Source organism: Microcaecilia unicolor, chromosome 1 (assembly GCF_901765095.1).
Source record: "Microcaecilia unicolor chromosome 1, aMicUni1.1, whole genome shotgun sequence".
NCBI classification, from domain to species: Eukaryota; Metazoa; Chordata; class Amphibia; order Gymnophiona; family Siphonopidae; genus Microcaecilia; species Microcaecilia unicolor.
This window is the reverse complement of record NC_044031.1, coordinates 338,828,650-338,855,518: the sequence shown is the minus strand read 5'-3', so window position 1 is coordinate 338,855,518 and position 26,869 is coordinate 338,828,650. Positions and strand designations below refer to the sequence as shown.

General features: G+C 41.2%; 1 protein-coding gene across 1 annotated transcript in view; it reads right to left on the bottom strand.

Moving 5' to 3' along the window:
* The window catches only part of LOC115473950 (cadherin-6-like), a 306,893-nt gene extending 280,226 nt beyond the window's left edge, over positions 1 to 26,667 (bottom strand). Inside the window, exon 1 of the mRNA XM_030209169.1 lies at positions 26,361 to 26,667. The gene's annotated coding sequence lies outside the window, so the exon portion shown is untranslated. The remainder of the gene's footprint in view (positions 1 to 26,360) is intronic.
* Positions 26,668 to 26,869: the final 202 nt, after the last annotated feature.

The window sequence follows — 26,869 nt, the reverse complement described above, 5'->3', positions numbered from 1 at the left end:
GGTAGCAATGTTCTTTTTAGAAAGAAGTGGTTTCTCACTTTCTGCCTTCCCATGTACATCATTGCTATTTAATTTTCTTTTTGATAGTTGAGGTGTGAACCTTCATATCACCTGTAGTGAGAGAGTCCTGGATTTAGATGTTAGTCTGCGGTTCTTTGGGGATGATTTTTCAAATTTGGATGATTTTGACAGATAGAGTAAAGTTTTTAACTTTTTTTTTCCATTTGTAGACAATCTGAAAGTAGTTGAATATAGCCTGAAATGTTTAGAAATGGCTTGTAACCCTATCCAGAGAGAGAGAGTCAAATCAACTATCCCATTTCATAGCTCCTCTGCAATTTCTTTTAATTGTCATTCTGAGTTGCCCAAAGTCAGGCATGCAGATTTATTCTGTAAGGTGGTGTCCTATTTACCCAATTATTTAACACCTGATTCCAATTAGCCAATTAGTTGTGGCGAGGAAGTGGGGATTCACACACTAATTTTGAAGAAGCATTATTGGGTCTGACATTCAGCTGGCACAGTGACCAGAATAAGTTAAACAGTGACTACATAAAAATCGTCTATCCATATATTGTCAAAATATTATATGGATAGTATGGGCTGAATATTTGCCTAACTGGTTCCACATTGTCCATATAACTAAGGAGTGGAGGAAGAATGGAACTAGCTAAAGCATAGGCTATCCATATACCCCCAGATTCTATATGTCGTGCCTAGTGTTCAGTGCTGAAATCCAAGTGTATTCTATAACAACATGTGTAACTTAATTGATTTAACAAGCTAATCAGTGTTGATAACAACACTTAACAAGCAATAATGAGCACTAATTGGCATTAATTAGAACTTACGTGCACAAATTTCTAAGTATATTCAGTAACGCAGAGTGCCTAAATTCTAATGCATGTAGCCAAAAGGGGATGTGGTTATGGGTGGAGAAATAGGAGTTTTGTGAGCATTCCATAATTTACGTGCACTGTTATAGAATATGGCCCTCTGCACTTAAATCTATGCACCAGTAGTTACGCCAAGTAAAATGAGGCCTAAATGAACTTGACCAAATTTTGTCATGTGCAGAGACGCTTGACATATTCTATATGTCACATGGAAATTTAAGCCCATTATAAAAAATATAGGTGTATTTTTTTACCACACAGATTTTTCAGGTGCTATATATATATAGAATCTGGCCCATAGTGGCTGAATATCATTGTTATATGAATAGTGACTGACAGTTAGCATTGAACATGCATGTTCACTGTCATTGACTAACCATACAGCAGTGCTAAATGCCATGGCCAGTGTTTGAAGAGACACACACGGACCACTGGCTTTGAAAATAGTCCTGTTAATTCTTTCTGAAATATACCTCCATAATTATTCTAATCCATCGGGAATAGTTAAGTCAGTACCATTCAACTGCTTGCCCCCCCCCCCCCCCCCGAAATGAGTTGATATTTGATTCATTCATTCAGTATGAATAAACATTATAAAACTGTCTATTTTTGTAGGGAAAAAAGGAAGAAAGTCCTCCATACCTATATTTACCATCCAATCTAATGGGAACATTTTGTATGGCAAAAATAAAAAATGGTAAAATTCTCCTTCCCTTCCATGCATTATTTCTTGCATGCATACATTTTGAAGTGCAATAAGAATACAACCAAGAAGATGTTCCACTCAATGTGGAAATTAAAAAGAATAAGATCTTTCTTCCCAAGGAGTGTTTTCCACAACCTGGTACAATCAATGGTGCTCAGTCATCTAGACTATTGCAACGCACTATATGCCGGCTGCAAAGAACAAATAATCAAGAAACTCCAAAACAGCCCAGAACACTGCTGCTAGACTTATATTTGGCAAACCAAAATTTGAAAGTGCCAAGCCCTTACGAGAAAAACTACACTGGCTCCCACTAAAAGGAACGTATCGCGTTCAAGGTATGCTCACTAGCTCACAAAATTATCCATGGAGACGCACCAGCTTACATGTCTGACCTGATTGACTTACCACCTAGGAATGCCAAAAGATCATCTCGAACATTCCTTGATCTGCACTTCCCCAGCTGCAAAGGAATGAAATACAAACTAATGCATGCGTCAAACTTCACCTACCTGAAGACCCATCTCTTTAATAAAGCTTACCACAAAGATCAACCAATGTGAATACGCACAACTCGCCCATCTATATTCAGAATTGTCTCTTAATATCTGCTTGTATACTATTACTTTGTTTTATTATCATCATGCTGACCAAAACCCTGCAATACTAAATGTGTATTTACTAACATTCTTCCACTACTCATGATGTATTGTAAGCCACTTTGAGCCTGCAAAGAGGTGGGATAAGGTGGGATACAAATGCAACAAATAAATAAATAAATAAATAAATTTGCAGTTACCATGAGTTAGATACAAAGCTCAATGTATGGTAACTGCACAGGCTGTGCAGTAACTCTTTGGGTCTGCCAGCATCTTCCCATGCTGTTACCACAGGGAAAGACACAACTTAAGTGCATTGCATCTAACGTGGTTGCACATAATGTCACCTATTGAAGTAGTGTTAAATGTCCTGCTTTATTTGTTGTGCTAACAGAACACAGTAAACTGCCATGTGCTAACTTCAAGATGCAGTCCATGCCAATTCTGCTCCCATTCCCTGGTCCTTCCATGCTACACTAAGGGCTAGATTCAATAAATGGCACACAAATTCATTACTAAATATCCTAGATTCCTAGTAGACTACTAGATGTCCTTCCACAAAATGTTGAAAACAGTCTTGATGAGTACTGCTTTTAATAATGGCAAAATATGACTCAACTGTTAACAATATTATCTGTCTTCAACACTTCTCTGATACTAATAATCTATGTCTTTTGCTGTGATTTAATAATCTATGCTTACTGTTAACTTTTTATTGTTAGTCAATGCTGTTTATTGTTTGTAAGCCACTTTGAACCCGAGCCAGTTTGGGATAATTTGGGGTATAAATATCATAAATAAATAAACGAGCAAATAAATAAATAAATAAATAAGGGGCACTCTAGGATTAATGCCCTTTATAGAATAGTGCATAGCACTAATTCCCATGACTAAAATAAGGCACCAGGACTTATGCCTGCTGAAACAGCATAAATCCTGACACACAAGTTGGGCATGCATCCCCCAATTCTGTAACATTGCATGTAACTTTTGGGAATGCCCATGCCACATCCATGGTTATGCCCCCCCTTTTGGGTTGCATGCAAGAGAATTTACATAAGTACATAAGTAATGCCACACTGGGAAAAGACCAAGGGTCCATCAAGCCCAGCATCCTGTCCACGACAGCAGCCAATCCAGGCCAAGGGAACCTGGCAAGCTTCTCAAACGTACAAACATTCTATACATGTTTTTCCTGGAATTTAGGAGTGTTGTTTTATAGGATCATGCCTAGGCAGTTGTGCACTCAAATCCTAATTGGTGACAATTAATAATTGATTTTTAGCATCTAATTATTGCTGTTAATTGGCACATGAACCAATTAAGTTGTGTCTGCATCTCATTTGGGCAAGCAAATTTGGGCATCCTTTATAGAATCCAGGGTGAAGGTGTGAATTAGTGTGTGCTAAGTATCAGGCCACTGCAGTAACTGTTTTCTGTGTCCATGCACAAACAGCATGCTCCTAAATAAAAAGCCCCATATTTTGCACAAATATAAGTACTAGAACATGAGAAACGTCATGCTGAGTCAGACTGAGGTCCATTGAGCCCAGTACCCTGTCTCCAATAGCAGCCAGTTCACATCTCAACAGATCCCCAAATCTGGATATTTTTGACTAGGAAAAAATCTAGAACAGTGTTTTTCAAACCTGTCCCGAGGGATCATCAGCCAGTTGGTTTTCAGGATATCTTTTTATAAATATGCAGGAGAGGTATAATGGAGGTAGTAGGCATACAAATCTCTCTTATGCATATTCATTAGGGATGTCCTGAAAATCTGACTGTCTGGTGGTCCCCCAGCTCAGGTTTGAGAACCACTGATGTAGAACATTTGTGTCCCTTTGATCTATTTGAAGCTATATGATTTATAAAACAGATTAGGATGTTTGCAATTGCATCACTAAGTAGAAATAGCATGATTTCCTCCTGCCCCAATTTGACATTTCAAAATGAATTAAACACGACACAAATTACAGCAGTGTATAATAAATGCAGTTGCAACAACCAAGTTCTGACTATTCCTATTACCAGAAATATTTTCCTAATGAGAGAAGTTGGGATTAGCTTTTTGTACCACAGCCCTCAGAGTCTATGGGCCGGATATAGTAAAAAGCGAGAGGATTAGTGCATAGGTGAGTGCTGCACATTTTTCTGTGTTTTTCGTTATGACCATCCTGTCCTCAAAGGATTTTAGAAAAAGAAAACTGAGTACAAATTATTGTGTAGACACTGGCACACTGTTCATTGAAATGCAGTGGTAATAAAGGCATTTTAATTTATTTATTTATTTATTTATTTATGCATTCTTGTCTCCACTGTTATCCAAAAACAAGTTTCGGTTTAAAGTTGCTTACAAATTACATTCTGGTTAATAGCAGTAGTATTGGTTTACAGTTTACATTTTGTTTGAGATTTATAGTGGTGGTTTACATTTTGGTTGGGTCTTATAGTCAATGGTTTATCAGAGTTAATTATTAGTTGTAGAACTTTTTAAAGAGGTATGTTTTCAGTTATTTTCTGAATTGAGTTTGTGATGTTTCTTGTGATCTTTGGTATTGAGATCTACCATTTGGTGCTCAGGTAGTTAAAACCAGCAATGAAGGTGGATTTGTAAGTTATGTTTCTGTAACTGAGTAGGTGTAGAAGCAGGTAGCTTCTGGTTTCTGGGCTTTCGTTTCTTGGGGATAGTTTTACCAAGTCTAGCATGTATTCTGGAGACAAACCAAATAATATTTTGTAGGTGATGGTGCTCGCTTTGAAGATCAGTCTTGCCTTAATTGGCAGCCAGTGTAGTGTTTCGAGTAGTGGGGCTGCTTTTCCATATTTTGACTTCTTGGAAATTAGCCTTGCTGCCATGTTTTGGACAGTTTGCAGCGATTTTAGTGCGCTTTTCCTTGCAGCCACTATATGCTGCATTGCAGTAATCTAGCTGTGATTGTATAGTCGATTGTACTATTATCCAGAATGATTGTTTAGGAAAATAGTCTCTAATCCTTCTCAGTTTCCATAGTTAATAAACCAGATGCAAAAAGCGTACACACAACTCAAAGGCTTAAATCTGGTTTTCTAATGGTGGAGATTTAGCACATGTCCTGAGGAGGAGTTAAAATTTAGCTCACATTGATGAAGGTTTTGTGGTAGTTTCTTTTCTTGTACCAGCATAAACTACCCACAACTTTTTTCTTGTTTTATTGAAGGGATGGATGTATAATCTAGCAAATAAATCAAAAAAAGGGGATGAGGAGCAGAGGTGACTGCATGACAAAATGTGAGGTTAAGGGGGATGTTCCACACAGCTAATGATAGCTAATGTGCTCAACTGTGAAAATGTATATATCATACCAATAATATTTATGTACAGAATATTGTATTTGGCATGTCAGACACACACATCTAATGTGCCTTACTAAATATTCGGTGTAAGCACATGCAACGCTCCTTCAGGTCCGAGTACTCTCTGTGCGCATAATACCAATGCTGTGGCTGACACATGCCTAACATGATAGAATGTACACATGTTGCCATGGTGACTGTGTGCTCGTCCTGCATTTGTTCACATATTTTGATTGCATATGATTGGTTTACTGCATTGGGTGTAAAAAAATTGTTTTTATACCTGCATTAAGAAATTGTGCACTGAACTTCAGTCCCCAGCTCTACTGCATGGCTTATAACATCAGTGCCTGTGTATCATGAAACATGTAGCTCGAGCTTCCACCAGGCAGGATGGTGAAAGAAAAAAGGAACGGAAGCTGGGAAGGCTAACATTTTCAGAGGAGCACCACTCTAATTGCTTGCATTTTGCCAGACTAGTTGTCAGGTGACTCTATGTTTGGATTAAATATAATAGCCATTTCCCAAGGGCTGCATTTCCTTGATGTGAGCACAGGGCTGCCTCTTAGAAGCATGCTAATTGTTAGATGGTTTAATATCTAGTGCTCCTCTTCCCTGCTGCTCTGAACTCCTTCTTTGTGATGTCATGGATATTAATGTGTGTTTCTTAATTAACAAGCAGCATGGTCCATTTTCATGGATTGAATAATTTCTACTACTAGCCTACATGAGCATTTCACCCTATGGAAGCAGCTGAGAAAAAAAAAGTATAAAGTACTTTTATTTATTTTTAAATTTTAAAGCATTTAATTGAGTAATGAATAGGATGACATACTTTATATTAAATGAGCACCCAGAGCATCGCATAAATGCAGAACAGAGCCTCTTGTTCATCATTGCTTAATTAATCAGTTGTGGAACTGTTTACACAAACAGTTTTCATTCTCTAAATACCATCTGTAATATCTAATTGTTTGCAGTGCATCAAGTTGATTCCACTTATGTTAAAATCATCTTAGTCCTTGATAGATCGCAACTCCTTGACCTAATCGGTCCAAACAGCAAAAAAAAAAAAAAAAAAAAGGGGGGGAATTGTTCAGGAATTCCTACTGAGACGGGTCTTGGTTGAAGTAGCCTACAATACTCTAGTCATTTGTCTAAGAGTCCTCTCTGTATTTTATGTATCTTACTGATAATAGTTTGGCGGCAACTAAAGTCATACAAATAACTCAGTGTGGAATTGTGCCCAAAACAGGAATCTGGAAGAAGCAGAACGATGCAGGAAAGAAACAGAAAGGAATAAAATGAACATAAAGCAACAAAAAACTCATAGTGAGTCTAGAATCCCCTTGAATTAATTCCCTTCCATCTGCACATCAGAAGCTAGTGTATTTGTTTTTAAGGGGCTGCATCCTGCCTGGTGTTCATGGAGGAAAAGGCTGCACAGATATGAAACATAAGGAACTGAGGGCCCCTTTTACAAAGTACCACAGCAGCCTGGCAGTACTTCCCATCTCCAGCGTGTCGTCATATTTGGCACTTCAAAAATGTATTTATTTTTGTAGCGCTAGTGTGCACTCGGCGGTAATCGGACAGTGCTGCATGCTGCCCGGTTACTGCCGGGTTAGCGCGGGAGCCCTTACCACCACCTCAATGGGTGGCAGTAAGGGCTTCCTACTGAAATGCCCACGCAGCAAGTGCTTCACTTGCAGCATGACCATTTCCTCAAAAAAGGGGGCCTCGGTGCGAGTTAAAAACACTTATTGATGCCAGCGCTGACCCCCTTTTGCTGCAGCTTGGTAAAAGGGGCCCTAAGAGGTCCTTTTACTAAGCTGCAGTAGAAATTGACCTTAGCATATGCTTACGTAGGTTTTTTCCATGCACTAAGGCCATTTTTCCGCAGTAGTAAAATTGCCGACTATTTTTTTCATTTCATGCCATGTACTAATGTCGCCATTAGAATGTAGCCGTTAAAAATGATTACCACATGAGCACTTACTGCCACCCATTCTGTAGGCGGTGAGGGCCCAAGTGCTAATCAGGTAGAGTGTGGTAATGTAGATGCGATGATTAGTACTAGATGCCCCCTCAAGCAAAAAATAAAAATTCTTGTCTAGTACACCGGTAACACATACCAGTTTGGAATTGCTGCAGGACGCTTGAGCATGTCCCTAGGAAGCCATTTCAAGTTGTAGTAATCAAGCGCTAGCGCTTACCACAGCTTAGTAAAAGGACCCCCAAGTATTTGCTAGACAATATAGACTATGGTTACAGGCACATAAACTTGCATAATTTAGTTATACAAAACAAATGCCTCTTCATGGCTTTCTTTTTAAGTTCTTATTTTTATATGACACGGGGAATTATTTATAAAGTCAGGTCTAAAGGTGGTGGAACATAGTGCTTATTTAGTCCTCATGTGCTCCAAAGTGCTAAATTTAGCACTAGACCAATTTCAGGCAGACACTGTAATAAATAATGCACAGCATTGCTGAGGCATGGAGTAGGAAGAAGTGGGCTGAAGGCCAGTATCGGCCTCAGGCCTGCTGCTAACTGGCTGATAGGGGAACAGAGGTTTTCCTGCCGATTTCTAAAAACACTTCAGTTGAGCAACCCCTGAAATTGGTCTTTGCTTTTCTGATGGAAAAAGAGAGCTCAGTAGGTGCAAATTTTGATTGTAAATGTGTTTGGTTGCAACGTGATTAATATCCACCTTTATCAGGGAAGCAATGGATCAGCATTCACATCAGGCTTCCTGTGAATAGTACTTGGACAGAAGACCCAAAGAGGGAATACAAGGAAATCAGAAAAGGAAACAAATAAGCCAACCCAGCAGAGCCAGGGAAGGGGAAAAGGAGGGAAAGAGAGAGAGAGAGAGAGAGAGAGAGAGAGAGAGAGAGAGAGAGAGATACAAAAAAGCAAACAAGGTGTTAGGAATTATAAGGAATGGGATGGTAAATAAGACCAAGAATGCTATAAAGCCTCTGTATTGCTCCATTGTGAGACTGTACCTTGAGTTTTGGGTTCAGTTCTGGTCGCCGTATCTCAAAAAAGATATAGCAAAATTAGAAAAGATTCAAAGAAGAGCGACCAAAATGATAAAGGGAATGGAACTCATATGAGAAAAGGCTATAGAAGTTAGGGCTCTTCAGCTTGGAAAAGAGACAGATGAGGGGAGATATGATTGAAGTCTACAAAAGTTTCTACTGCGTGGCACTTACCTGGCAGCAACTGGCAGTGTATGCGCACTGACGACTACCGCCCGGTTAACATGTGAGATCTTTCTGCTAAGTCAATGGGTGGCAGTAAGGTCTCAGGCCCAAAATGGATGCACACTGGTTTTAATTTTGCCGTACGTCTATTTTCGGCCACAAAAAAAGTGCCTTTTTTGCAGGCATGTTGAAAAATGGACCTGCACACGTCCAAAACATGTGCCTACACCAGCGCAGTCCATTTTTTGGTGCACCTTAGTAAAAGAGTACCTAAGTGAAACTAAAAGAGGGCATGCACTTTTCTATAACAGCTCTAATATAAAACATGCACCACCTGCTGGTCAAACTACAGAAATGCACTTCAAGCGTTAAAGGCAATTTTACAGGTTTTAAACACACTGTTCTGTCATTAAGGGGCACATAAGCACAGAAGCACCGCCATACTGGGAAAAGACCAAGGGTCCATCAAGCCCAGCATCCTGTCTCTGACAGCAGCCAATCCAGGCTTCCAGAACCTGGCAACCCCCCCCCCCCCCCCCAAAAAAAAATAAATTATAATGTTCAATGGACTTTTCCTTCAGGTCATTTTCAATATGACATCTAAGTCAGATTTTGGATGTTTTGCACTAAACGTCCCAAATCTGAATAGAAAACATGACCATATTTGAAAACTGCAAAATGCTTATCTTTTACAAAAATACAAGATTTTGTGCTCTGTGCATTTATTTTTTCAGGCCATTGAAAAAAAAAACAAAACAAAAAGACATACAAGTGCAAAATGTAGAAAATCAAGCCATTGAGATGTAGGAGGAGCCAGCATTGTTAGAAGACTGGCCCCCCCAGACATCCCAGGAAAGTAATGGAGCACCCTAAGGGGCACTCAGGCTATCATAGAGGTTGGTGAGTACTATTTCTATTCACATTTTTGGGGGTGGGAGGGTGACAGTAACCACTGGAGGAGTAAGGGAGGGCATCCCTGATTCCTTCCAGTGGTCATCTGGTCATTTAGGGCACATTTTTGTGCCTTATTCATTCTAAAAACAGGTCTAGACCAAAACACTGAAGTTTTCACTCTAGATGTTTTCATTTTGTTCCATTATGGCTGTTAAATGTCCAAGTGTTAGACCATCCTTAAACCCACCCTAATCCCATCTTCAAAATGCCCCAACATGCCCTCTTATGATTTGGATGCACAGCAGATGAAATGCATAGATAGACATCTGCAAAACAGGTTTCAAAAATACCAATTTAGAAGTTTTGAAAAGAAATCCATCCAAATGGTATAGATGTAGACTTTTTGTTATGGCACACTTAGACATGCCCATTTATGCCTGCTTTTTTTGTCCGGGGAAAAGTGTTGGAGGCCTATCAAACTGCACTCAAAGTCGCAAACAATCGCCAAACTAAGGAAACGTTGCAGATGATCTGGGCCAGCCTGCCACAAGGACTGATCACAAGGCTGTTAAGAAGTTCCTAATTTGACTGAAAGCCTGTGTTAAAGCTGGGGGTGGACACTTTGAGCATTCATAGTGACTGCGAAATTCTGAGACATTGTTATTTGTATTGTTTGAATGACATTATTTTACTGTGTTTTAGCACAAACATTTTTTAACGTGTAAAAACTATTAGGTAGTAGCACTAAAATGTCACTAATATCAACATAGCTCAAGGTAATTAAATGTAATATGTAAGAATGATGACTAAATAAGTACATACAATTTCTCACTGAAATTCAAAGCAATTGCTGAGAAAGTGGCAAAAAACTCTATGGCTACTTTTTTGTTGCCTCATCCTGTATATCTGGGTCTAAATTAGTTGGTAGTGGCCAGTGTTTAAAGAAATGCTGCCCAGTGGTGGATGACTATTGACTTGTTTTATATTTTTTTATATATTTAAAAGAATTGTTATATATATCTTTAGCATATTGTATTCATTTGTGATTAAGGGGTATAATTATCAATATGGTTATCAATCAGATGTGCTATTTTACCACTAAGGGGAAAGTTATCAATGTGGGCCACTATTAAGTCGGGTTATTTTACCACAAGGATTATTTTAGCACAGAGTACTATGAACTGGGGTTAACACTAAAATAACACATTTTAATGGTAGCCCACATGGATAAAACTCCCCCATGAGAACGCTATTTATTTTGCATAGTAGGAAAAAGTTTGGTCAGCTATATCTATCTATCTATCTATCTATCTATCTATCTATCTATCTATCTATCTATCTATCTATCTATCTATCTATCTATCTATCTATCTATCTATCTATCTATCTATCTATCTACTAGTGAATGTATGAGTATATTGTAAAGAATGGCAACCCTATTATCACATTGTGGGGGGCCACTTACAAGATGAAGGCTGGATGTAGAAAATGGCCTTGGTGTTAAAATTTTCACCCCAGATATTTACAAATGAGTACAAATTAATATGTATTATTATCGCGGTGCTAAATAAAAGAAGTGACCCGAATTCAAACATGCGTGGGATAAACATAAAGGAATCCTGTTCAGAAGGAATGGATCCTCAGAAGCTTAGCCGAGATTGGGTGGTGGAGCCAGTGGTGGGAGGCGGGGCTGGTGGTTGGGAGGCAGGGCTAGTGCTGGGCAGACTTCTACGGTCTGTGCCCTGAAAATGACAGATACAAATCAAGGTAAGGTATACACAAAAAGTAGCACATAGAGGAAGTGATGTCAGCAATACCAGATGGCTGCCTAAGAAAAGAGCTCTGCTAAAGCCAGGGTAAAAAAGTCGATTTACCAACCCAAAATCGCGGTGAATACCCTCCCAGAAAGCGCACTAAGTACCAGACCTCATGGCGGCATGGAAAAAGCTAGCAAAGTTTAAATACAAGGCTGAGGTGCCCGGAGCAGGGAAAAGTGCGGGTGCGAGAGTGGCATTGCGAGGTTCCAAGATGGCGGGCGGAAATTTAGATTCGGACCCAGACCCCGAGGAACCAATTGAAGAGAGCTTAGAGATGAGCAAAACTGATATAATCCGCTGGTTTAAAGACCTCAAAGATGAAATGATCACCACCAGGAAAGGGATACAAACTGCAGTGGGAGAGTTACGTGATGAAATGAAAGAAATCGGGAAGCGAGTTGCAGACGGAGGAGAGAGTGGACAGTATGGAGGAGAAGGTGAGAGAATTACAGCAAGCCTTACAAAGGGAAAACCAATGTCGAGGGGAATTGGAATTACAGCTAGAAGACCTGGAAAACAGGTCTAGAAGATGCAACTTGCGCTTCAAAGGGATACCAGAAGAGGACTCATACAAGGATGCACTGACAGTAGTACAGGAAGTGAGTGCTTTTATTCTGGGACCTGGAAGCAATGGTGGAGAAATGCAGAACCCAGAAAAATACAAAATTGACAGAGCGCACTGGAGCCTAGGACAACAGAGAGGAGAGGAGCCACGAGATATAGTGGCCTGCTTCCATGAGTATAACATCAAAGAGGCGGTGTGGCGAAAAGCCCGGGCCCTGGGAGAGATAACATGGAAAAACTGGAAAATTAAAATATTCCAGGATCTGGCTAAAAAGACATTGCAAAGAAGGTGAGAATTTAAGGAAGTTACATTATATCTGCAAAAAACTGGACTGAGATTTAGATGGTTGTACCCAAGAGGAATGCTGGCCACGGTAGCAGCTAAATCCCAGAGAATCCAGTCTGCAGAAGGAGCCTGGAAGATTCTGAGAGAATTAGGCTGCACGGATATCCCGAGGGATAAGGAAGGAGAGCAACGGAAACAGCAACGGAATCGGACCCCGGAAAAGCAAGGCTGGAAGAGAATTGGTGGAGAGAGGAGAAAAGGGTCGCCGAAAACAAAACGCCAGGACCAAGAAACGAGTGCAGTTGACTGAAAAGAGGACTAGATGAAAGTATAAAGACAATTTGGTAAAATACTGCACAGCGGACATACTGTTGGTAATGGGAAATGGGGAGTCGGGAGGGGTACTATGGATGTACAAAAGGGAGGAGGGGGTGGTAAGGAGGATGAAATATTGAAGAGGCAGATTTCTGGCGCAGATGCACTACCTCAAGGGTAGAACTGGCCAGGAACGACCAGAGCCAGATTCAGGGGCCCACTGGGGGTCAGGGGGGGAGGGGGGATTATGTGTAGGGACGTGGAATGTTAATGGTCTGAATAGCCACGGGAAGAGAAGTATTGTTCTCAAAGAATTAAAGAGATTGAAATGGGATGTAATAATGCTGCAAGAAACCCATATTCAAAGAAGGGAAGAGCATTTGATTGGTTACAGGGAATTGGGACAGAGCACCATGCTGGCAAACCCCAAGGGGGGAAAGACGGGGGGGGGGGGGGGGCGGTTGGCGATCTATATCAGAAATCGCTTAAGATTTGTACCAGAGGAAATATACAAGGGTGAGGACGGTAGATGCCTAGCAGTCAAAGGGATGATTGAGAATCAACTACTTACCTTTATTAATATCTACACACCAAATGAGGGGCAAGGAGTTTTCTTTGAAAAGCCAATTTGTGAAGGGACAGATAATCATGGGGGAAGACTTTAATTTGACCGCCTCCAAAATGGATCACTCCCTGGGGAGAGAGGGGGGAGCAAGAATCCACAGGGGGAAATTTCTTAAAACTAATGAAGGAGTTAGATTTGGTGGATGTATGGAGACTACAGCACCCAGGCCAAAAAGCGTTCTCATTCTATTCACATGCACAAAAGACATACATGAGGGTAGATGCGATTTGGGGGAGTCGCTCATTGTGGGGAGAAATGAAAGACTCAGACATTGGCAATATACATGTCTCCGACCATGCACCAGTCTGGGTATTAGTGGGACAAATAGAGATAAAAAGGCGGGAGACGGTATGGAGGCTTAATGAATCACTGATAGCAGAAGAGAAAGATTGTCAAGAATTGTGCAATACAATAAAAGAATATTTGCAATTTAATGATAACGGGAAGGTCGCAGAGGGCATACTGTGGGACACACTAAAAGCAGTGATTAGAGGACACCTGATAGCAAAAGGAGCACGTAGGAAAAGGAACCGAGAGGAGTCAGAACTGCTAGTAAGATACCGACTGACCCAATTAGAAGCTCAACATCAAGCGGATAGGGATGCTAAAACCGTCAGGGAATTGCTACAATGTAGAGGGGAACTCCAAAAACTACAGTTGAGAAAGATGGAGTTCCACAGGTCGCTGATGCAGCAAAAATTCTTTGATTTTAGTAATAAAGCGGGGACCATGCTAGCACGAAGTTTAAGACAAAAACAAATTAAGAATACGATTACAAAAATAAAGACACAGGGAGATAATATGGTGTACCACAATAAGGACATCAAGAGACAATTTGTGCAGTACTACACAAAACTATATACGGCAGGGGGAGGGGCGCCCCGAGAGGAAATACAAAGAAACTTGCAGGACTAGGCCTCGATAAGATAACAGGAGCCCAGAGATTAGAATTGGAGGAAGTAATAACACTTCAGGAAGTACTCCGGGTGATTAAGGGGTTAAAAGGAGGAAAGGCACCGGGACTTGATGGATACACCAGGAAATTTTACAAAGTACTTGGAGGGGAACTAGCACCGTTACTGGTAAGGGTCGGAAATGCAAACTTTGGAGGGAATGGCTTACCCAACAGCATGAAAGTAGAAGGAATTTCAGTAATACCAAAACCAGGGAGAGACCCAGCAGTGTGTGGTTCGTATAGGCCAATATCATTATTGAACATTGATGTTAAGATCTTAGCAAAGGTTATGGCAGACCGCCTGGCCTATACTATGCCACACCTCATACACACAGATCAATTAGGGTTTATACTCAATAGAAAGGTAGCAGATAATATTTGGCGCACACTGAATATTGTATGGGGAGCACAGAGGAGAGGAGACTCACTGATGCTACTTGCAATAGATGCAGAGAAAGCATTCGACGGGGTGGAATGGGAATATTTATGGGAAGTAATGGGAGCAATGGGCTTGGGAACATCTTTTATAGAGTGGGTGCGGGGATTATATGCGTCCCCGACTGCGAGGTTAAAGGCCAACGGGGGCTACTCCGAATACTTCCCAACTTCCGGAACAGTCCTATGGGAAATTGACACTGAACCCATTTGTATCGTACTTACTGACACTCTGGGGAACCTTAAAAGCTAAACTGCGGGGTACTCAGAACAGGTCCTCCTATGCCTGGATAATGCAAGAGTTGGGATTCCCAGCAGGAAAGGAATCAGGGGTTTTCTTAACATGGTTTCAGAAGGGACTGATTAGATTTCGAGACTTCCTGGAGGGAGGGCGCATTAAAACATTTGGAGAACTGCAAGAAAGATATGGACTACAAGGGACTGATATATATGCCTACCTGCAAGTTAAACACTTTATTACAACTGAGAAATGGGCAAGGAACCCACCCAAAGAACATGAAAAACTTGAAAATTTGTGGGGGGAGATAGATGTGAGGGATGAGGGAATTTCTAAAGTGTATGGTTACCTTCGGAGCCAGGAATTCCAGAAACTCCCATATATGGAGGCGTGGGAAAAAGATATGACACAGAATATGAGTGAGGCTGAATGGAGGAGGGTGTGTATAGAGGTTAAGAAAGCCTCAATATGTGTATTAATAAAAGAGAACGCTTACAAAGTATTGAGCAGGTGGTACTACACACCAGATAAAGTGAAGAAAATGTACCCAGGGAGTTTGGCGGTCTGTTGGAGATGTGGACAAGCAACAGGAACATTTTACCATATATGGTGGGAATGTAAGATGCTGCAAGGGTATTGGAGAGAGATTGTGGCTGGGCTATCAGTAGTTCTAGAGACTCCCTTCCCGTGTGAACCTAAATGATACTTATTAGGATGGGGTAATCAGAGAAGGCAAAAATGGAAACTAAGAGTTAAACGCATAGGCCTTGCTGCAGCGAAAACAGTTATAGCACTGCATTGGAAACGTAGCACGGGGCCCACAATACATAACTGGAGGGTGAAGCTTAGAGGCATAATAGAACTTGAAAAATTAACAGATAAAAGGAAGGGGAGATACAACCCTGAGGCACAAGAATGGGTGCGGCTGAACGAATGATAGTAGGTCAGAAGAGAACAACTTGACATCCTGAGGGACAAGGAAGGGGGGAGGGAGGGGGAGGGGCTGGGAGGGAAAATGGGGGAGGAAGAGGGGATAAGAGATGGAGGAGGGGGGGGGGAGAAAATGTTTAAAATGACTTAGAGACATGTTATGTTATAAATTGAAATGTACTGGAATGACATGGTAAAACGCAGTTGTGATACATTGTTCTTTAATAAAATGTATAAATTGAAAAAAAAGTAGCACATATGAGTTTATCTTGTTGGGCAGACTGGATAAACCGTGCAGGTCTTTTTCTGCCGTCATCTACTATGTTATGTGAGGGGTCTCATCATTGCCTACCTTCTTCAGACTGGGTATCAGTGGGGAATACATAATTTTACCATCAATCTATAAAGAGAATGTCCTTTTAGCAGCAGTAAATGTGGTATGAAAAGAAGACTAGGCAGGGTGCAACTGTTAGTCATAATGGGGCTTAAATTAATGACTCAATTATAGAAAAAAAAGAGTGAATGAGTAGGCAAATGTCAGAAAATAAAAAGAAAACACAACTATTCAGATCAAATGCTAAGAGTTCTTCAAAAATAACACAGGTGTCAATATTCAAAACAATTTAAGGGGCTCTTTTACTAAACGGCGGTAAAAGGTGGCCCATGGTGGTGTCACAATGTAGGACTGCTGCATGACGAGGCCACCTTTTACTGCCACAGTGAAAAGTGGCTTTTTCTTAAAAGGCCAGAAAATGGCCATGTGGTAATTAAAAAAATGCTGCATGGTCATTTACTGCTGCAGCCTTTACTGCCTCCTATTTAGGAAGCGGTGAGGGCTCTGGCAGCAAACCAGTGGTAATCGGGTAGCACTTGTGCCTGCCTAGCCACCGATATTCAGTGGCACTTAACCGGACAGTGCTGCTGAATATCAGCACCCACTAACCATGAACTGAGTGGGCAGGTCACGGGCTTTACAGAGGGTGGGAAGCCAGCCAGGAGCTGGCCACACCAAGGGCATCCAAGGACTATCTAAGCATGAACTTCCCAATTGCTCCCCTAAAATCTCAGGGAAAAAGCAATGTTTCAAGTTGCTTCCAAAATGGTAGAATATTCATTTTCACATACATATCTCTTGGCAACTTATTCCAGCAGTCTGGATCCAAAACTGAAAATGCCCTAGACCTCCATTTCACTCAGAGTCCAGCAGGTCAGTATTGAGACAAAGACATTAAGAAAAAACTCAAATCAAAAGACCCCACAATTGTCTGTAATGGCAAGCACATATCTAAGTTGGAGATAGAAGACACATGAAGACAAGAAACAATTGCAAAATTGGACCAAAAGATCATGAATGCCTTTACTACTATCAGCAGACGAATCAAATCACCTTAAAATAGCTGGCAGCCTATTTTTAAACCCACCCATTGTTAAATGTGATGTTATTAAATTCTTATTATGAAAACCTCTTCCTAGATAAACAAGGGCTCCTGCCAGCACCAGAATTTCTGATGAACTGAGAATAAGATTCCAAGTGGGCTCAGTGATGGCTCAACCTACTGATCAAATTTAAGGGAATATGGGAAAGGGAAAGGGAAATGGGACTTGATATACTGCCTTTCTGAGGTTTTTGCAACTATATTCAAAGTGGTTTACATATATTCAGGTACTTATTTTGTACCAGGGGCAATGGAGGGTTAAGTGACTTGCCCAGAGTCACAAGGAGCTGCAGTGGGAATTGAACTCAGTTCCCCAGGATCAAGGTCCACTGCACTAACCACTAGACTACTCCTCCACTCCATATGGCAGAGGAGAACCTCTGGAAGCCAATAAGGAATGCACTTTCTAAAACAAAGATATTTTTCATCAAACATATCCCTGGAGACCAGACCCCTGGCTGTAGGAGAGTCCCGTAGAAAAAGGAAGGTAGGTTGAAGGGGGCTTGAACTGCTGCTGATCCTGAGGATCGTAGTAGGTGACCCAGTTGAAGAGTCACAATCTCTTACGGAGTTCTTGGATCAGGTCTCACCTAGATTACTTAGCACTTAAGATATGTGCAAGCAAAAACATATGGTGGAACAAGGGAAATGCCTGGATTGACTGAAGTTCAGTCCAAATGCAGATCTTTATACTAGTTTGTCTGTGTGCTCTGTTGCATGCTCCACTTTCTGCCTTTGCTCTGAATTCAGGCCTGCACTCTTGTTCATAGGAACATAAAAATAACCATACTGAGTCAGACCAATGGTTTATCTAGCTCAGTATCCTGCTTCCAACAGTGGCCAATCCAGGTCACAAGTACTTGGCAGAAACCCAAATAGTAACAACATTCCATGCTACCAATCCCAGGGCAAGCGGTGACTTCCCCTATGTCTATCTCAATAGCAGACTATGGACTTTTCCTCCAGGAACTTGTCCAAACCTTTTTTTAAGACCAGATATGCTAACCGCAGTTTCCAAATCCTCTGGCAATGCATTCCAGAGCTTAACTATTCTTTGAGTGAAAAAAATATTTCCTCCTATTTGCTTTAAAAATATTTCCATTTAGTTTCATTGAGTATCCCTGGTCTTTATATTTTTTGAAAGAGTGAAAAATCGATTCACGTTTAACTGTTCTACACAGCAGCTGCACTCTTCCTGCCTGTAGACGATCTTGAAGGAAAAGAGGGAGCAGTGTATGGTGAGCAGCTGGGGGAGGAGGTCCAGTGAATCTCTTCCTCATCACAGTAAGTGAAATGAAAGGTGAGTTTTCCTATGATCCTGAGGAAAGGTAGCAACATGGGATCTGGGGAATCCCTTACCTGTAGCCTGGAGGAGGAGTAGCAGTAACTGAATGACCTGATCTCTTACACACCTTCAGTGCCTGGCTGTGAGATAGATAACTTTGGGCTAAAGAGGGGCATACTGTAGAGGGACAGAGAAGAGGGCTGGGGATGGAAGTGCTACAGACTCAGAGGGCCAATAGAAAAGGGTGAGGGCCTTTGATACCAGGAGGCAGAAGCACAGACACAGAGGCTGAAATGTATTGTCTTTTTTAACCTTGACTGTACAGGAGCACTGGAAGAGCTTCAGTGAAGAAGCAATTAATAGTGTTACATGCTGCTGTACGGATTGGAAGTGCATTGGTGCAGAGAGTCTGCCCTCCTAAGCAGGGAATAAAGTGAGAGGAACAGGATGTTATTTGATGTTATTCAAGTATGTGGAAAGAGAATATGAGTCAAAGCTGTTGGATTTACACTAGATGACTACAGGCTGTTCTTGCAACTATTGCTACTTCAGTTTTGAAGGAATAGTTATTGGGGGTGGCCATCACCATATAAGCAGTTTTTTGAACACCAGACAAGGAATGTGAAGTACCTTCCCTACTGCTGACCCCCAAACTCACACTGCATTGAAGTTAAAGTTTATGTAGACATGGAGACACTCAGTCACTGAAGCTAGGGCTACATTAACATGATCAAAAACAAGCAATACCATCTAGTTACACTGTTTTCTACTTTATTAAGAGCAGAAAAAAAATAGTCATGCTGCACTAAAATATTTAATCTTTGGTGTTTTCACCTAAATTATTTCAATATGTTAGTACAGTTAAAAAATGAAAAGAAAAATACCTACATAATTAAAGCAAAATCTTGATTGTAAATGTACTGTCAGATATGCTGAAGGGATTTTCCCATTTTCTGTTTATGGAAAAAAATGGCTTATATATCTGATCTTAAATAACCCTTTCTTTTCCTGCTGGGGAAATCAAAGATGATCTAGGCTCTTCTTCTCCTATTATAGCCAGACTCTTTTCTTAGCACATTATTCCATCTTGCACAAAAGATGGCCAAAATAAGCCCCTGGTGTACAGGGTAATAACTTTTGGCATTACAGCTGGCATGTAGAGGCCTGAAAGCATTATTTCCTTTTAGAGATCATGTTTGGTTGCTAGTGGAATGAAACAGTAATGTGTGAAGAGAGACAGAGAGGGTAATTTTTATAAAAGGATGCCTAGGCTGTCAGGTCAGGGCACAGATGCACATATGTTGTGTGTGTGTGTGTCCTATGCCCCTCTCTCCCAGTTCTGCAGTGCAGATCATCTCCTTCCTTGGTCTCTTCACACCTTCAGTTTTCCTTTGTTTTCCCATGCTGCCCTACAGAGTAGCAGGGAACTCAAGTAACAATTCAGCATGGGGCCTGCCTACCTGTTTTCTCACTCTGATAGGCCCTGCAGCACCCTGTCTTTAGCTCCAGTTTCCATTGTAGAATTAGGAAAATAGACGCTTTTCTTAGACATTCCACAAGGGTGCACTATATTGTGAATCAATGCTATTGTTCACACTTGTTATCAGTGGCATTGTACAGCACCCAAGGCCTCCAGTTTTCTTTTTGCTTTTGGTTTATTTCCTCCAGCTGTTTTGGCCCAGTAGTTCATTTAGAACTGGCTGATACTGGTGGGGGAGGGGGGCAAGACACACAGAAGTGAAGGCTGTGGGGTAAGCTATGAATGAATATCCTGGAGGCGGGGGGGGGGAGCAGGGGTAGAAGTAAGGAGTGATTAAAACGCTACTACGGCTTCCAAAGAGAGCTTGATTATCCTAGAAAGTCAGTGATACCCCATAGTGTGAAGGCAAAGGTATCGTTTCAACCAATAGTACTATGAAAATCACTTCTAGGTAATTTCACCAGCACTTTGCCTAAAAAAGGTTACTATGATTCCCCCTTTTATGTTTCATTTCCACATTACACATTTTTTTAGTTAAATATCTATAATGCATTTAGAAGTCTTCTTAGCTTTACATTGGGTCTCCTGTGCCAAGCAAGAGCCCTTTTGCCAACTTATTATCTACTGAATGCCTGTCATAGAATTAGCAGACAAGTGACCCCCAAGAAAAGATTTGCTGAAAACCAAAGGCCTCTACCATTCTGAAATTCTAAAAAGGTCAAAACACTGCATCTGCTCTCATGCAGACAAGTTTATAGCCATTGAAAACTAGAAATGGGAATAAGAACAAGAGATGGAGAACTAGTGTAAAGAAACAGGCATGCTGATAGTTGAATAGCTGCTTGAATACCTAATCAACATGCCAGCATTACACCGAACTTCTTGGATGTGGGTGGATCAAAACCCTACTTCTCAGCTCTGGAGAGGAGGCATTAAGGAAAAGGAATGAACGCTGTAGGTAACTTCAGTGCTGTCACAGAGCAGTGTGTAATGAAGAGCCTTGGTAGCAGTTTAATAGGTCGCCTTGAGTGAATCTCTTCATAAAGACGGTTAATAAATCCCAATACATAAAATTTGCTGTGCTTTCCCTGTTCATATGTGTGGGACACAAGAGCTAGCACGCCAAAGGGGCCCTTTTACTTTGCTGTGTGCTTAGTGGAGCAAATAGTGGCTTTCTGTTGAGTGTGATGAGGTGTCCCACAATAATTTTTGGATGTGTGCACGCTACCCATGCAGATCTGGGGGTGGAAAGAGGATGCACTCTTTGCTAATTAGTGCAGCTACGTTGCCTAATGCTAACCAATTAGCACATGCTTAGTACGTGAGGCCCTCACCGTCTACATAGAAGTGAATTCTATATAAGGTGCCCAAGTGACTATTGTATAAGCCGTGCTTAAAGTTAGTGCAGTTTATAGAATAACACTTGCGCCTGGGAATCGCACCTAACTTTAGGTGCAGCCATTTGCATCAACTGAAGTGCGCATAAATGCTAGGAACGCACACATTCTGCCTATGACCTTCCCATTTCTGTGCCCTTTTTTGTTACAGTGTATAAAATTTAGGTGCGGATCCCGCATCTAAATTTACGCAAATAAATTCCAATTAAATCTATGTCAATAATTGCTTGTTAAAAGCCGATTATTGGCACTAGTTAGCTCATTATTCAATTACATTGCGCGTGCAAATTGGGCACGTTTATAGAATTAGGGGATAATGGGTGATGGTAGCTGCTCATGCGTTAATGGCCATTAATAGGGAAAATAAAAATCAGCCTGGTGTAAAAATGGCCTTAGAGTGAGAGAATGATCTACGTAAGGACACACTAAGGCCACTTTTAACTGCAGTGTGGTAAGAGAGTCCCAAAATGTAGTCTCTATAGCTCCAGAAAGAAACAAATGTAACATTTTTACAGTCATTTCCACACTTGGGAGTTAGATTTACTAATTGGTACTACTGTTACCAGATGCTAACATACATTAAAGTGTAATTTCCAGAGAGCTCCATTTTATTCAATGGGCTGTTTACTAACAACACACGTTAACACACAGCAGTGCACTTCAGTACCTTCAGCCCTTATTTTTTAGCCTAACTATACAGCCTGGCCAATCGCTCAAGCCTTTGCTTTGTTTACATTAGAAAGCAGCACCCTCTCCTGGCAGTATCTCTCTCCCCCTACAAACACTTCATACATTTTCAGGAAAACCTTAACCAGCACGGTGTCTTGAGTCCTACCAGAAGCTCGACAGTCAGTAAACTCTCTTCATTGGTTTCAGGTTCCATTATTGCTTTTTTTAAAAACACAGTACTTCTCTTATTAATAATTATCTCAGTCCTTTACATTCATTCTGTGCTTTGTAATTGAGGATATAAAATTGTCACTTTGTGAGCTTTTTTCCCATAATCCTTTTTTGAGAGGCAAAAAATTCCTATTAAACTTGAGGCTACATTTGAGATTGTGATGCCAACAGGCAGAAAACTAAAGGGGAAGAGGGGTACCCCAGAGATTGGAGAGCGAGAGGTCTCAAGTGCCTGTTTATGGATGTCTTCAAAATCTGGTGACCTAGGCACATGCCTAAAGCAGGCCCTGCTTAAACTTAAGCAAAACACTGCTATCTGTGTGCCTGCTTTTTCCATCTTTAAATCCCTAGCAGGCTCCCCCTTCCTCCTTCATGACTAAGCAACTAGGCAATCAACCAGTTTATTTTAGATTTTCATATTTTTTTTTATTATACATTAGCTGAAACACATTTCAGACTTTGCAATTACTGCTTAGTAGCAGGTGAAATCCTGCACTTCATGCTCAGCAATATCATATTGATTCACCGGACAGATCTTCCCAGCTCATCATCATTCCAGGCTGTGTTTTGAAAGGGTACTGTAAGTTCTGCAGGGAGTAGCTCTGAAACCAAGCTAACCGCACTGTGGGGAACCATTTGGCTGGGTACCTCAGAGTTAACCAGCCAACCTCTAATCAGCTGAAACATGCAGTGAACACCAACATGCTTTCACTGCTTGATCAAGCTAGTCTTTAAGGAGTTAACAGAGCAATCAACCTGCCTTCCTTTCTGGGAGCTACTGTTTTTTCCAAACCAGTAAAGATTTCAAGGCCTTTGCAAACTAATTTTTTTCTTTTAGAATCACACACCCTGGATTCTATATATTGCGTCGAGATTTCCACGTAGCAATGTGCATAACTTAATTAGTTAACAAGCGAATCAGCACTGATAATTAGATGTTAACAAGCAATTATCAGCACGAATTGGCATTAATTACAATTTACGTGCACTACTTGCTAAGCATATTCTGTAACGTGGTGCATGCAAATTCTAAGTCACATAATTGAACAATGGGCGTGATTATGGCCATGGAATGGTCATGGGCATTTCTAAAATCTATGCGTGTTGTTATAGAATACACCCGGTCCATGCCCAATTTAGGCTTTGGGATCTGCATTAGCTTTTAGTTGGTGTAATTGACCTCGTGTAATTAAACCCTGGAATTTGTTGGCAGAGAATGTAGTAAAAGCAGTTAGCTTAGCGGGGTTTAAAAAAGGTTTGGATGGGTTCCAAAAGGAAAAGTCCATAGACCATTATTAAAATGGACTTGGTGAAAATCCACTGCTTATTTCTAGGATAAGCAGCATAAAATGTATTGTACTGTTTTGGGATCTTGCCAGGTACTTGTGGCCTGGATTCGCCACAGGATGCTGGGCTTGATGGATTTTGGGTCTGTCCCAGTATGGCATATACATGTGGAAATTTAAGCCTATTCTATAAAATTTAGGCATACTTTAGAGAATACGCCTAGGCGTATTTTTTTTTCTGCACAGAATTTTCAGGTGCCATATATAGAATCTAGTCCTATGTGACCTAAATAAGGCACAGTAATGACATCATACTAAATTCAATAAAGATTAGTATGTAATAATGATTAACACAGCTTAATGAAACCAAAGAAATGCAAGGGGACAGCCTAAGTTTTCCTTGTTTTATTGTGTCCCTCGGATATTATTCAGCGTTACCAGTTCTTTCCTGTGATAGCAATGTTATGGATGTGTTGGGATATTGTGCAGTGCTTGGAAAAGGGCTCCAGCATCTGCTGTCTAGAAGCCAGGCTTTTTTCAGCAACTTCTTGCACACTGAGACAGTGAGATGCAGTGCTCTCATTTGGTTGCCTAATCGAAGCAATTCAGAACTAAAGTCCGCAAAATAAATTAGAACAGAATTACCAATACCAAAGTGATGGACTGCTGATTGTAGATTGGCCAGTGAGCAGATGGTCATATTTTGTTCTTTGTAATTGAATTTTCATGAAAAGAAGCCACATGAGCATTAGCTTGATACCCTCAAGGGGCCATATGGGAGGACAGGAGTCAATATAGCAGAGTGTACAAAGTCAGAATTACAGTCAAGTAAGGGCAAAGTAGAAGAAAGCCTAACTGAAAAAAAAAATCTTTCCTTTTTGATCACTTTTGGCTGCAGTTTTAATGAAGTTTTAAAAACCGAAATGCCATCTCGTGAAACAATTGGATAACTGGGGTCACTGCTTAGCAAAGATCCACAAGTTTGCAAAGGATAAACCAGGGAGGCTGGGGGGAGCTCCGAGCAGACACTTGCCTTAAAAAGTGCAGAGGCTAAGGACAGAGCACTGTATAACCCACGATCACTCATAAAACTGCTGCTCAGCTTGCTTTGAGCAGAGCAACGGCTGCAGGTAGTCACATCCCAGTGGACTTGCGTGTGTGGATGTATTTATGTACGTGCGTGTGGAGAGAAGAGCTGGAGAAGGATTCTCAGTCGTGTATGGATTACGACAAGAAGGGGAACTATTTCAGCGGGTAAGGGCATGCGCTCAACCCTAACAAAAATTCACTTATATGCATAGACCACCCACTGACTTGTGCCAGTCTCTACAAAAAGAGCATCCACTGTATAGCTAGCTGTGCTCTGTCCTCCTGAAGCACGTGCTCCACCAATTAACAACATTTTTCCACATCAAAGCAGGTGCCGCAAAATGGCAAGAATTTTGAAAGAAAACCCTCCATTCATTGTTCATCACACTCTCAAAGCAGATGTGTAATAGGATTGGATTGGTACTGCTTAGTCGGATTAGTGCTGGATAATAAGAGGGGACTCTAGTGACCAAGTATCATCGCTTTGCACATTTCCTGTAGTTGAGCGAATCCTAAGGGCCATCGACTTTAACAAATCTAGATTTTATTGAATGAGAGCCTATATATGCAAATCTATATACATACATATACATCCTAACTTCCATTTTTGCATATTTTCCCTCTATTGATAAGAAGCACAAAATAGGATGTTATCACGGCAATCAGGTACTGCTTCGGACTGCAATATTTTATATCCAAAATGTCAAAAATCAAACAACTCTATCTCTGCAGACAGAAGACTCTGCTGTCACTCTAAGCATATTTTAGATGTTGAAACTTCTTGATCCCAGGAAGCCCTTAGAAGTTTCTTAGTAGACCATCCGCTTGCATGTCCAAAGTACTGCATTTAACTTCCCATAAAATATGGATTTTATTGCAGTAGTGACACGACTTCTTTCTACAGTCACTGACCTCCATACCAGTTTCTTATCCCTGACTCAGATTTTATAGCATGTTTAAAGTTAAAAAAAAAAACATACTGAAAATTGACCGTGACCCCAAAGAAAAGTGGAAACACTTTTCATCCATTCAACACGGGATTAATTCCACTTTTCTTCTGCAAGATTTATACTATCCCACTCCCACTCATATGCATATGACTATGTTACAGACAGACGCCTGTACATATGTACACATGTGTCATTAGTATCACAGAATAGACTTCATGATTGATAATTTCAAGCACTGCAAAACAATAGTTTTTAATGCAGCTGTGATGATCTACCAGCTAATATCTGAAGGGGGGGGGGGGGGGGGAGAACTTCTCTCCAAATCCCAAACTGCTGCCATCCTGCATAAAGTGTAAAGATCTTGAATTACAAAAAAAAAAGGGAAAAAAACCCAAGGAGAACCTATGTAGGTCTTTCCCTCAAATGCTCGGCTGCTTTTCCTTAAAGTTTACGGATGTGTATTTGACTACAATCTTTGGGTAATTGAAAATACACTCTCCCTGTCACCTACAGAAACTCAGCTCATCTCCAGAGACCTGTGCCCACATCATAACACAGCAGCTTAGGCAACGCCGAGTACTGGCAGCTCACTGAGGCAGATCGGTTAGAGCCAAGGGTAAGTGCACAGCAGGGTCACCTTCAGCAAAGCCAACTTTCTAAATAAAAGCAGCTTCAGTTAGCGTTCGGACACTGCATCCCTGCAGAAGTAGAGAGAAAGCCCGATCTCCTTACCGGTAACGAGAGGTGACAGGGGACCAGAGCTCCGAGTCCCGCTCAGTGATGCTGCACACTAGCCACTGCCGTGCTCCCTCTGCCTTCCTGCTCCCTCATCCCCTCTCGGCTGCTGAAGCTTCTAACTGAGGCTGCCTCACCCAGCATCAGGCAGGAAGCTGAAAACGATGGGGGGCTGTAGGGGAAGACACAAGCCAACTGCTTTCCATTCAACTGTTAAAAAGAGAGAGAAAAAAAAAAAAGGAAAAAAGAATAAGACCCCCCTGGTCCCTGGCAGGCTGAGGCACTGCTGCTGCTGCTAGAGCTGCAGCACTCTCTCTGTGTATGTATGGGAAGGTTAAGGGCTGAGGAAGGGAAGCTCCATCCAGACACTGTGATTTGCAAGTGAATTCAGTGGGAGGGCAGAGAGAGGAGGTCTTTGTTAGAGAGCCCCCTCCCCCTCCTCCCCAATGATAGAATGACTCTGTGTCTCCGTGTTTGAAGTCTAGAGCAATCACTCCAATGTGGTC